Here is a 12758-nt window from a genome sequence, read left to right as displayed (position 1 = left end):
TTAGGGTTGCATGCCCGAGACTCTGTGGGGATTAAGAGAATTGACCTGGGTTGCACGCCCGAGGTCTTGATAGTAATTCCAGATTGTATGCCTGAGTGTAAAAAATAAAAATAAATAACGGGTTAGATGTCCGAGATCCCTAATGACTGAGTTTTTTTTTTTTTTTTTTTTTTTTATGTGTGGGCTCCTTCTTGCTTTGGAGGTCATTCTTAGCCTTTATTTTGCTGGGACGGTCGAATCCCCTTTTTTTTTTTCTTCTTTTTTTTTTTTTGAAGCTTCAGCTCAGATCTCTATCCGCAGTTGCACGTTTTTTTAGTACGCTCAGGGAGGTTGGGCCAAGAGAGAGATAGTGCATGTAAGCACTCAGAAATGGTATAGGCTTATGATGTGGTGGTCAAATAAAAGGCTTTAGGCTCAAAGGGCGAATGCTAGGGATAATGTCATTTGGTAGGCTAGAAAGGCTCAAACGGGTCAAAGAAGCCTACGATCCTTTTCTATGCTGAGTGTTACTCATAATTTCGCCTCAACAGACATTCAGGCCAAGTTCTAGATCACAATGCAATGCAATTGAACGCTATCTAAAGCTCACCACACAATGCACAGGAAACAATGAGGTTGGTTTTGTTCTTGTCTTACAAGCATGCAATAGAATTTTTCAAGTGTCACTTAAGGTGTGAATGAGAGGTACCAAAAGAATCTATGGTTTACCACAAAGTCAGTCCTCTATATCATATTGATTATCACTTGTTTATTTCATATGCACATTCTAACTGTGTCAGTACCAACCAAGTCAAAGATACGAAACTAAAAAATATTTTTGTATTTTTTTTTAAATTTTTGAATAAGGAGTACCGAACCCGAGAAGGGTTGCCTACGTATCTCATCTTAGATGAGAATCAGGTGCGCGTAGTTCGTTCAAATAGGATAGAAGAAATAAAATATTTTTGTGATTTTTCAAAATAAAGGATTTTTTTTTTTTTGTGATTTTTGAATAATGAATACCGAACCCAAAAGGGCTGCCTACGTATCTCATCAAAGAAGAGAATCAGGTGTGCGTAGTTCTTGCAGATAGGGTAGAAAGAAATAAAATATTTTTGTGATATTTTTTTCAAAATAAAGGATTTTTTTTTTGTGATTTTTGAATAATGAATACCGAACCCAAAAGGGCTGCCTACGTATCTCATCAAAGAAGAGAATCAGGTGTGCGTAGTTCTTGCAGATAGGGTAGAAAGAAATAAAATATTTTTGTGATTTTTTTTTCAAAATAAAGAATTTTTTTTTTTGTGATTTTTGAATAATGAATACCGAACCCAAAAGGGTTGCCTACGTATCTCATCAAAGAAGAGAATCAGGTGTGCGTAGTTCTTGCAGATAGGGTAGAAAGAAATAAAATATTTTTGTGATTTTTTTTTCAAAATAAAGGATTTTTTTTTGTGATTTTTTGAATAATAATACCGAACCCAAAAGGGCTGCCTACGTATCTCATAAAAGAAGAGAATCAGGTGTGCGTAGTTCTTGCAGATAGGGTAGAAAGAAATAAAATATTTTTGTGATTTTTTTTTCAAAATAAAGGATTTTTTTTTTGTGATTTTTGAATAATGAATACCGAACCCAAAAGGGCTGCCTACGTATCTCATCAAAGAAGAGAATCAGGTGTGCGTAGTTCTTGCAGATAGGGTATAAAATGCATGATTGAAGAAAAAATATTTTACAAAATGCAGGGTTCGACGCAAGTCAACTAAAAAATAGTTAGATAAAGTGCTAAGGTAGTGCAAAGCAAATAACAACAATATTTATTTAAAAACCAAACATGTAACAAATAAAGAGTATGTGAAAAATGAAAAGAATGTTCGAAATAAAGGATAAAATTCAACCTAGCTAAAAACAACTGCAAAATGGAATGTACAGTAACCTAGGAATTCTAAGAGTTGGTTTTCCTATGACTCCCGAGCGGACTACTCGAGTGAGAAGGCTACGCGGTCCCCGTTACTCGGGCACCCCGCGCATACGCCAACTCTCCTAAAATTTGGATTTTACGAAAAAAATTCGCGGGTGCGCAAAACACACCTCGCGTGTACGTGTGATAGTGTGAGTTTTCCAGAAGTGGAGGAAATATGAACGGAATGCCAATTTATATAAACCGATAACACGTATGAATATTAATATAAAACCACAAAAAGATAGCAATTAAAGAGAAACAGTAAAAGCAAGATGCATAATTTACAATAAAGTAAAAATGAGTATGGTAAATAAACTTGCTAGTAAAAAGGCAAAAATACAGTATATGAAATTAAAAGCAGATATGTACGTAAACAAATAAGGGAACAAGGGAAAGGATATACATGACGAATAAATACAAGAAAGTAAAATAAAGAAAAATTCAAATAAAGATAACATACCTCGAATAACAAATTGAGTCTATATGGCTAGAACCTAAGTGTTTCCCCAGCAGAGTCGCCATGTTGTTGCACCCTATTTTTACCAAAGGCTAAACAAAGCACAACTTATGGAGCTCTGAAATAATTAATTATGTACAGAGTCGCCACCTAGCATTTAAGGTATACTAGGGTACGTATAAATTATTAATATATGCAGCTTAACACGTCTACGAAAATAAGTGAGATTCTAGGTAAGGGTTCAAATTATTCCGAAGGGAAGGTGTTAGGCATCCTTCAGAATCCACAAATGTGGTTCCCGGCTGGACCAATTTAACTATTCGAGGGATGTGTAAAAAGGCTTGATTATTATTTACAAAAATTAGTAGAGTTTAGACTAAAGAATAACTAATATGACTATTCACATAAATAATCGTGCAATACGTATTTTATACATATGTGATATAATAATTATTTTAAAAAAAAAAGTTATGTGCAACTTAAAGGCTTGGATATGTGAAAAGGGTATAAGGAATGGACATGAAATTATTTTGCACTCAAGGTGAGTTAACTAATTTAACTAGCTAAGTATGTACGCCTAATCAATTAATTATGAGAGTACATTCTAAAGCCTAAATATTGAGGCAAATCACCCTATTTATTTACTTAAGTGTGCTAAGCTATTAAATTAAAACTCTAGCGAAACATGATAACTATAAGAATATTAGCTACGAAAATAATAACTGCCTAATATTGATTTTTCTAAAACACATAAAATTTAAATCACCTAAGCAGATCATAAATAAATACCATCAAATTGCACCCTAAAAAGTAAAGTTTCACTATATTTTATGCTTGTATAATTTAATAATGTAAAAATATATATATATATATATATATATATAAACAGAGAATTTAAGAAGCTATTTGAACTTCTTTTGAGTGTCATCTTCAAAAAGTAACTCCGGATACCTGCGTGAGACTTAATAAAAATGTTAGTAAGATAATAAATAACTCTTGGATGAATTAAAAAAATAATGAATAAACTTAAAATAAAAAAACCCGTCTTTGTACATGGAAGGCCTTGGAAATCGACGGAAATTTCTTCATCGGCCAATTGGGTTTAGTATTCGCCCAAATAAATTTAAATAAATGCAATAAAAAGGGTAAAAGTACCGATGGCCTCCAAAAAAATATTCTCTGGCCAAAAATCCAATCTTTATTTAGCGAAAATAACGTAAGAGTTAATATGAAAAAAAAGCAACAAGTGAGCAATAGTAAAAAGACAGTAACAGTAGTAGTAATGATGGGGTAGTAACCAAATGATAGTGAAAGTCACTGGAAAAAAGAAAAAAAAAACAATCGTCCAAAAAATATGGAGCAAGATCTCTGGAAAAACAGAGATAATATCGTTATTAGAGCGGCGAACAAACGCCGGAGGGGACCACGAGGTCATCGGAAAAAATGAGAGCAACATGGGGCTTCTCCGAAATGGGTAGCAACAATCAAACTAATCAACAACCAAAAATAGAGCAGATGCACAAAAAATATAAGAACAGGGGCTGTCGGGGTTTATTGATCATTTCTTTTCCGGCGCAGTTTGCCGGAGTTTATTTTTACGTTCAACGCGTTTCTTTAATGGTGACAACCACCAGCGCAACACCTCAATGATGAACAGATCTGTGGGACCACGATAAAACAGAAGGGTTGTCGGAGATGGTGGCAGTTCCGGCGTGAAGGAGAAAAAGGGGGAAAGAGGAGGAAGACGGTGGGGTGGTTGGTGTCGTTGTGGTTGGTCTTAGCTCGTCGGAGCAGTGACGGGAAAGGGGAAAGGGAGGAATGGGCTGCTGGTGGTTTATGGCTATGGTTGGAGGTGAAGTTGGGGTTCGCTGGAGCTCCGAGCTCCGGCGTGGTGATGGGCGGCGGCGGTTTGTGGAGGAGTGAGGGGAGAAAAAGTGTTTGGGTTTAAAGGGAAAAAAAAGATGAAATCTGTAAGTGTGTGCATGTGTAATAATGAGGGGAGAGAATTTGAGGGCAAAGATGGGGAGAAATAGTCAAAAAGGGTAGGAGACATATGGGGCCTGCAGAGAAAAGAGGAAAGGAATAAAAAATCTGGAGAAACAAAAATGAGGGGGAAAAATAGGAGAAAAGTTAAAAAGGAGAAAACGTGTGGGGCCTCGCAGAAGAAAGAAAGGGAAAAGAAATTATATGACGGGTAAGTGGGATTTTAACTGTACACTAAGCGATAATTCGGTAATTTACACAAGGTGAATTTTGAAATATCTTTGAATTAATTGTGTTGTTATAAACTGTCCAGGCTTTTCTGTATTAACGAACTGTATTAAAATATAACTAATATACATATAAAAAATACGAGTATTAATATACCATAAAAAAATGTAAATAAAATATGATTGATACTTGAAAATGTAATGTGTTGTAAAGAAATAAAAAATGATTATTTACTAATATGTAATTGCACTGTTGTGTTGTATCTGTACAGATGACTCTGAAAAAATAATGATTATTTAAATTAATTCAAATGACAATAAATTGATAAAAATCATAATCTTTGCATAAATAAGAATAAGTATTAATAAATTGTTGAAAAAATGTATAAAAATGTATTTCGTGCTCTTTAACGAATCAGGGCCCCCCAAAACGTTAATTTTAAGCACGTCGAGCCAAAATTAGGTGTCAACAGTTACAGCCTACCTTTATGGCTCACTTGATAATGAAATCTATATGAAAATTCCTGAAGGATTAAAATGCCTGAAACAATTAGTTCAAAGTCTCGGAAGATGTATTCAATCAGATTACAAAGATCATTGTATGATTTAAAACAATCAGGGCGCATGTGGTACAATCGCCTCAGTGAGTACTTGGTAAATGACGGTTATATAAATGATGCCATTTGTCCATGTGTTTTTATTAAGAAAACAAAATCAGAGTTTGTTATAATTGATGTTTATGTTGATGACATGAACCTAATTGGAACTCCAGAAGAGCTCCAAAAGGCGATTGAATAGTTAAAGAAATAATTTGAGATGAAAGATCTCGGAAAAACAAAACTTTGTTGTCACGTCCCGAACCATGGCCTGGGCGTAACACGGCACTCGGGCCTTGCTTGCATGTGTCCGAGCGAACCTCATGGCTTGCTTTTCAATATGGGCATTAAAACAATATAATCTATATGATGCAATTTAAATAAATCATGAAAATGTAATTTGCGGAATAAAGTCTTGAAATTATCTCATAGCATGAAATATCATGGAAACACAATAGTTTGCAAACATAAAAGCATAACTGACTCTGTGAACTAACATATGTTTATGAAACCTCTAAAACATGTTTGAATACTAACTACCAGGACATGGCCCTGGACTACCATAAACTGAATACTAATGCAGACTCCATGTTGAACCCCGAGAGAAGTGGGGCTCACCAATAAGCTGATATCTGAAGTGATCCTACTGCGCAGATGTATGCTCCTGAAAACCGATATCTGCACCGTGAAGTGCAGGCCCCGGGCAAAAGGGACGTTAGTACATGGTGAATAGTACTAGTAAGTAAAACCTGCTGAAATGAAGAACATGGCACAACATAGATATAGGATATGAACTGAAACTGAATGTAACTTGAACATGAACATGAAACGTGAGTGAAGTCTTAAAACAACAATCAATAGAAATACTTGTACGTAAAACTACTTGTAACGTGGGGAATGCTATAGTATAACCGACAACATGGTCTGGTACTTGCGTCCTACCAGCAGAACACTCACAACCTTGCCAGGGATATGTGATTTAAGTAATAATAAGCATGTAAGGATCCAAACTGCATAATGAAGGTGTTGCCTCCTTGCTGACAACCCTTATCCTACGGTGGCTACGTAGTTTCAGGCTATCTGAGCCTTCTCGGTTAACTAAGCAATTTCCAAAAACATGAACATAATATAGTTGGCTAAGAAGCCCATGATTTTCGTGAAATAACTTGTAATCATTATTTCACGAAATAACTTGTAAACATGGTTTCATGAAATATCTTGTAATATGATTTCATGAGATAACTTGTCATAGTCTTGCAAACATGTTCTTGATTCATGAGTAATAACAATAGTTCATAATTATATATATATATAATTGACTTGAAAACATGCTTGTAACTTGCTACATAAAATCATAAAGTTTCATATAAACATAATGAGAACACATGAGGAAGAATTCATGATTCATGGATTAAGCTAGGGTTTCTAATAACCATAATGGAAAATTAGGAATACAATAACGAATATAGATACAAAATTCATGTACATAAATACGGGCTACCAATATGTTGGGTTTAATGCCCTAGGGTTTGAACTTCATGGATATCAAGAAACGGAGCATGGGGAAGAACGTAGAGATTCCCACATGTGGATGGAAGTTCTACATACCTTAATTGCTCCAAAACTTGAATTAAAGACTTGAGCTTTGAAGAAGATTTCCAAAATCTTGAATTCTTGAACCTTGAGATGGGTTTTCTTGAAAACCCTAGTTTTGGAATGATAATTTCTTGTTTAGATTACAAGAATAGGTATTAGAATCGAGTTGGAATAATTAGAGTAGGCTTACCTTGGTGTTCTTGATGATGGGAGATGGTAGGAAGTCGTTCTAGGGCTTGAAGGAATGAAAAATAATGATTTGAACTGGTATGGACGAATATATACTGTCCTGGGAAAATGCAGTTTACGTCCAGCACTGTGCTAGCCGTATTTTCAGTTTACGGGTCGTAAACTGCAATACGGGTCGTATTTTGCAATACGGACTGCACTGCGTCTCTTCAGTAAAATGGCTATAACTCTTTGCACAGATGTCTGTTTGACCCCCATAATATACCGTTGGAAAGTTATTTCAAATATCTACAACTTTCATCAAGGAAGTTTTCCCAAATTACAAATACGTTTTGAAATACGGGTCGTAAACTAAAATACGGTCCGTATTTAACCATGTGACATCAAAATGCCAAATTCCAGAATGTTCAGAAATCCTTGGTTTCAGTTTACGACTTGGTTTACGGCCCGTAAATTGAAATACGTCCACTGTTCATGGGCGTAAACCACTATCTCACAACTGAACAGGAAAATTCTAACTCTCACATTCTTTATCTGACTTTCTAAGTCTAGGATCATGATCGAAGTTTAAGTTAAAGGTACGGGGTGTTACATTTGTCTTGGTTTGCAGGTTGAACATTTAGCAGACGGGATCTTTATCCATCAATCTACTTATACCGAAAAAGTTTTAAAACGATTTTACATGGACAATGCGCATCTTTTAAGTACTCCAATGGTTGTTCGCTCACTTAAAGTGAGTAAAGATCTGTTCCGACCTCGGGAAGAAAATGAAGAGCTTCTTGGTCCTGAAGTATCATATCTTAGTGCAATTGGTGCATCTATGTATCTTGCTAACGCTACAAGACCTGACATAGCGTTCTCTGTTAGTTTGCTAGCAATATATAGCTCTTCTCCTACACGAAGACATTGGAACAGAGTTAAGCATATATTGCGATATCTGAAAGGAACTAGCGATATCGGTCTGTTTTATACTAACAAAGGTAGTATAGATCTTGTTGGTTATTGTTATGTCCCGTATTTTCGTATAACGGGAAATCAAGAAATAAGGAAGACTCGTGTGTGTTGAGGAAATATTTGGATTTTGATGAATGTGACCATGTTGGTTATGGAGTCGTGAATGTTAAGACCTCGGGGGAGGCCGAGGGTAAATTTGGAATTTCGGGAATTAGTTTCGGGAATTACAAAACGGGACTTTTAATGAATTGGGCCAAGAAAATTGAATACAAGAATTTAGGCCCAATGAATAAGGTGGCCGGCCAAGGGATCAAGTCCAAGCCCATTTTTCTTAAGGTCATGTGCATAGCACATGACCTATAAGTGGATATATATGATTTAGGCTTGGCCTTATCAAGATCATAGCAAGAAAAATCAAAGAACACAAAGATAGGGGGTTTCGGCCACTAGAGAGAAAAAGAAGGAAAAATTTCCAACCTTGGTTGTTGTTTCAAAAATCTTGAGTTTTACATAGTGGTGAAGTACTCAAGACGCTCTCCGACGTGATACAAATAGTTCGGAGAAAGAGCGACGTTTGCGACAAGTCGGAAATTCAAGAAAAAGGTAAGATTTTTATGTTTTAATGTTATGCAATGGATGTATATGTGTTGGTGATTGAATTAGTGTGAAGATTATGGGATGAGGTTGTGTTTGTGCATGGTGTGTGTGTGTAGAAGGGGTGTGTTTGGCCGTGACTTGTAGAGAGTTCAAGACCATATGGATTTAATTCCGTTTAGTCGTTTGAGGTGTCGTTGTAACCTTTATAATGTAAATGAATGTTTGGAGAATTGATTTGGTGTTAGAAAACGATTTCGGATGCTATCAGAAAAATGTATACCTTTGGTATATTTGTGTATATCATAGTATATTTGTGATATTAAGGACTTTAAATATGATTTATGGTTGATGATAATGAGTTTGGAATGAAACGACGCAAGTTAGAACGTTCGTCGTAACTTTTGGTGTTTTGAATGAAAATTGGAAAGTAGTGAACTTTGGGAATGTTTGTAGGTGATTTGGAACTTGTATGTAGTTGCTTGAATAATTGGGTATGAGTGAATGAATGGACTAATGTGGAAATAAATTTGGAATTTTGAAGTTGAATCAAGAATTTGCCAACTTGTGTATTAAAGTGAAGTTTTGAAGTTAATGTAATATGGTTGTGGTTTGTGTGATTTAATAATGTTTGGGCTGTTGTTGTTGTTGTATTTTGAGCCGAGCTAAGTCTCGGGGGTGTTAGATTTATAGGGGAAGTGCTGCCGAAATTTCGGTAGCCAAATGTAGCCCAAAGACTAAAATGTTGAATCTCATGAATAGTAACTGGTAGAAGTGACCATTTGCAGTTTCTGGACGAAATTTGGATTGACGCCAAGCGAGCATAAGACGCCATCAAGGTATGTGAAGCATTTCCCTTTGTTCCTAGGCATGTTCTGGAGGTGATGGGCTCGGCCGCGAGCCTTAAGTACGACTCCGTTCCTCGGAATTCGAGACGGAAATCCGCTCCAATTCCTTCAGTACAATTGAAACCCTTTTCTTGAAAAATGCCTTTAAAGTAAACTTTTGCACGAAACCTTCCCATACGGAGTCGGAACACTTCCAGATGATTATGGATGACCTCATAAGGTCTACTATCGGTAATTTACATATGTCGCCTCGAGTTGACCCGAGGCGGGCCCACGAGGCCCGATACCTTCTGTATGGTCTTAATTACTTTAGTTTTGCCCGATTTTCTTAGAAGACATCTGGACGACTATTCTGCTCACGATATGACTGTGTCTATGTAAATCCCACAAAATAACCTTTGACATCTGAAAAATCTGATTCTGGTTATAATTTGTCGTGCCTCCCCAAGTGTCGTGTAGGCGCGTAGTCTGAAAAATTGTCCGGATACTTTGGTTCGATCGGCCAGTTGGCCTACTTCTGTTCTGTTGAGTCTGTATGACGATTTGTATGTACGTGGTTTCGTTTTAATCAGTTCGTGCACATGTTATGACTCCTTTTCACCGGATCCCGGGCCGGTACGTATATCGTGCGGTGGGCCGCCGAGCCCTATATGTGAATTCCGAAGTATGATGTGTCCGGTTCCGGGGTACTGTGTTATATGTTCGTCCCCGGTTACCGAGGGTATATTACGAAGCATGATGTGTCCGGGCTCGGGGTGCTGTGTTATCTGTCCGCCCCCGGGTACCGTGGTTATGTTATGATGTGTGACGGAGGTCGGAGAATAATTTCTGATATCTGACGTATTGTGGTGCCAATGGCAGGAGTGGCGACCACGTTCCTGTACTCATGTGTGATTCTGTCTGTCGGCACGATTTACGCTTCTGTATGTCCGTCCGGATTATCTGTCCGACTGGTTATATTTCTGTGTGTCCGTCTGGATTATCTGTCCGACTGGTTATATTTCTGTATGTCTGTCCGGATTATCTGCCTGTCTAATTACGATTCTGTGTTTCCGGTCCAGATCATCATTATGTTTGATATATATATTTCTGCTTTACATACTCGGTACATTTTTTTGTACTAACCCCCGGTCATCCGGGGGCTGCGCTACATGCCCGCAGGTACAGACGCGCCAGGTGAGACGCCGCCAGCGTAGGTTTCCGACTCTGCTACCTGAAGAGCTCCTTTGACCCGGAGCATATCTTTTGGTATATATCTTTTGTCTTTGTGTACTCCGTATGTCTGTATATTCTGGGTACGGCGGGGCCTTGTCCCGTCATATGATTCTGTATGTCTGTAGAGGCCTGTAGATAGGTGTGTGGGTTACGGGTTTCATCTGTATGTTAGCCTTATCGGCTTACTTGTAAATGTCCGTATGTTCCGGTATATGTTTCATATGTACGTATGTTACGCGCGTGCCGTATTTGTATCGGCCTATTTCTGTACTTCTGTTTTGACACAAAAAAAAATCTGTATGGTTCAAATTCGATCAGGTAGGTACGTATGGGTACCCAGTTAGGGTACCAGTCGCGGCCCACGGGGTTTGGGTCGTGACAAAAGTGGTATCAGAGCGGTTTGTCCTCGGAATGTCTACAGGCCGTGTCTAGTAGAGTCTTGTTTATCGATGTGTTGTGCACCACATCTATAAACGGGAAGCTACAGGGCATTTAGGATGTTACCCTTCTTTGGATTCTTAGATCGTGCGATAGAACTATACTAGTAGGATGATCCTCTCCTAACGATCTGCTATGTTTCAGTGATGCCTCCGAGGAAGGCAACGGCTGCCCAGAAGGGCAAGGCGAGGATTGAGGCAGGAGAGACCAGCCAGGCCCCGAGGGTTACCAGGGCCAGTGTACAACCTGCACTTGAGGATGTGCCCCCGTCGTCTGGGTCTGTTACACCCCCCTTGCGGGAGGACATCAGAGCAGCAGGAGCTGCTAATCGGGAGACGGCTCCACCGCGAGCTCCTGAGGTTCTAGTGCCCGAGCCGCCAGCCCCACAGGCAGGAGCGGAGGGTAGGGCCATGCGAGATGCGGTCCAGTTGTTGACCACGTTAATGGCGGAGCAGGTTCGCAGACCTGGATTTGGGGGTGGTCGTACGGACAGGTATGAGAGCTCCAGGGCTCGCGAGTTTCTGACATGTGGTCCTCCAGAATTCTCCGGGACCAAGTTTGAGGAGGACCCCCAGGAGTTCGTTAGAAAGATGGAGAGCACACTGCAATTGATTAAGGCTTCGTCGACTGAGTCTGTGGAGTTGGCTTCGTATCGATTGCATGAGGTGGCAGCAAATTGGTATGAGTCTTGGCAGCTCTCCAGGGGCGACGATGCGCCCCCAGCGGTATGGGCCGAATTTACTAGGGCCTTTCTTGACCATTTTCTACCACCGGAGCTACGAAGAGCTAGGGTCGATCGGTTCTTGAATTTGAGGCAGAATGGTAGAAGTGTTCGCGAGTACAGCCTAGAGTTCGATTCACTGGCTAGGTATGCACCCACCATAGTAGCTGACATGGCCGACAGGGTGCACAGGTATGTGATGGGACTGGACTCTTACCTGATTGATGGTTGTTTAGCTGTGGCTGCTCAGCCAGGGATGCATGTAGCCCGGGTACAGGCACACGCCCAGGGCATGGAGGACCGACGTAGGGAACGTCGGCCTGATAGGGGTTACGACAGGGGTCGGCCTAAGAGAGCCAGATCGGCTGGGTATTTAGAAGGGTTTCAGGGTGAGCCTTCCCAGCGGCAAGGTAACAGGTATCCGTCCCATCCAGCGTACAGTACGCCCCCACAGTTCTCGGGACAGAACCCCATGGCCTCGAGTTCGCGAGTAGATGGAAGTTTCAGTCAGATGGGGCCATCCATACCTCGATGTCCTCATTGCAGGAGGCGCCACCCCGGCGAGTGTTATCGTGCCACTGGTGCCTGCTAACAAGGCCATACGATGAGAGAGTGTCCATATAGGGGTGGTCCAGGTGGTTCAACCCAGCTTACCGGGTCAGTTACTGGCTCATCCCCTCCTTTGGCGGCCATGCGCCCTGCGGGGCGAGGAGCACCAGCACCAGCGCCAGCGGGTCGTGGCAGAGGACGTGGTGCAGCTTCTGGTTACAGCGGTCCTTCGAACCGCGTATTTGCTTTGACCGGCCGACAGGACCTAGGAGCGTCTTCCAGTGCACGCCCAGGTACGCCAGCAAAGCCTTTTGAGAAATGTATGTATGGATAATTTTGTATTTTGCTGAATTACGTGATCTTATACTCCTGGGTATTAGGAATAGTAAGATAAATGTTAATTTTGTAGATACCGAGATTCAGAAAGGCAGTATGGTAATGGTATGACTTAG

The sequence above is a fragment of the Lycium barbarum genome, chromosome 9 (assembly GCF_019175385.1).
Source record: "Lycium barbarum isolate Lr01 chromosome 9, ASM1917538v2, whole genome shotgun sequence".
Lineage (NCBI taxonomy): Eukaryota > Viridiplantae > Streptophyta > Magnoliopsida > Solanales > Solanaceae > Lycium > Lycium barbarum.
The sequence above is the reverse complement of the archived record's forward strand: the minus strand, read 5'-3'. Positions refer to the sequence as shown.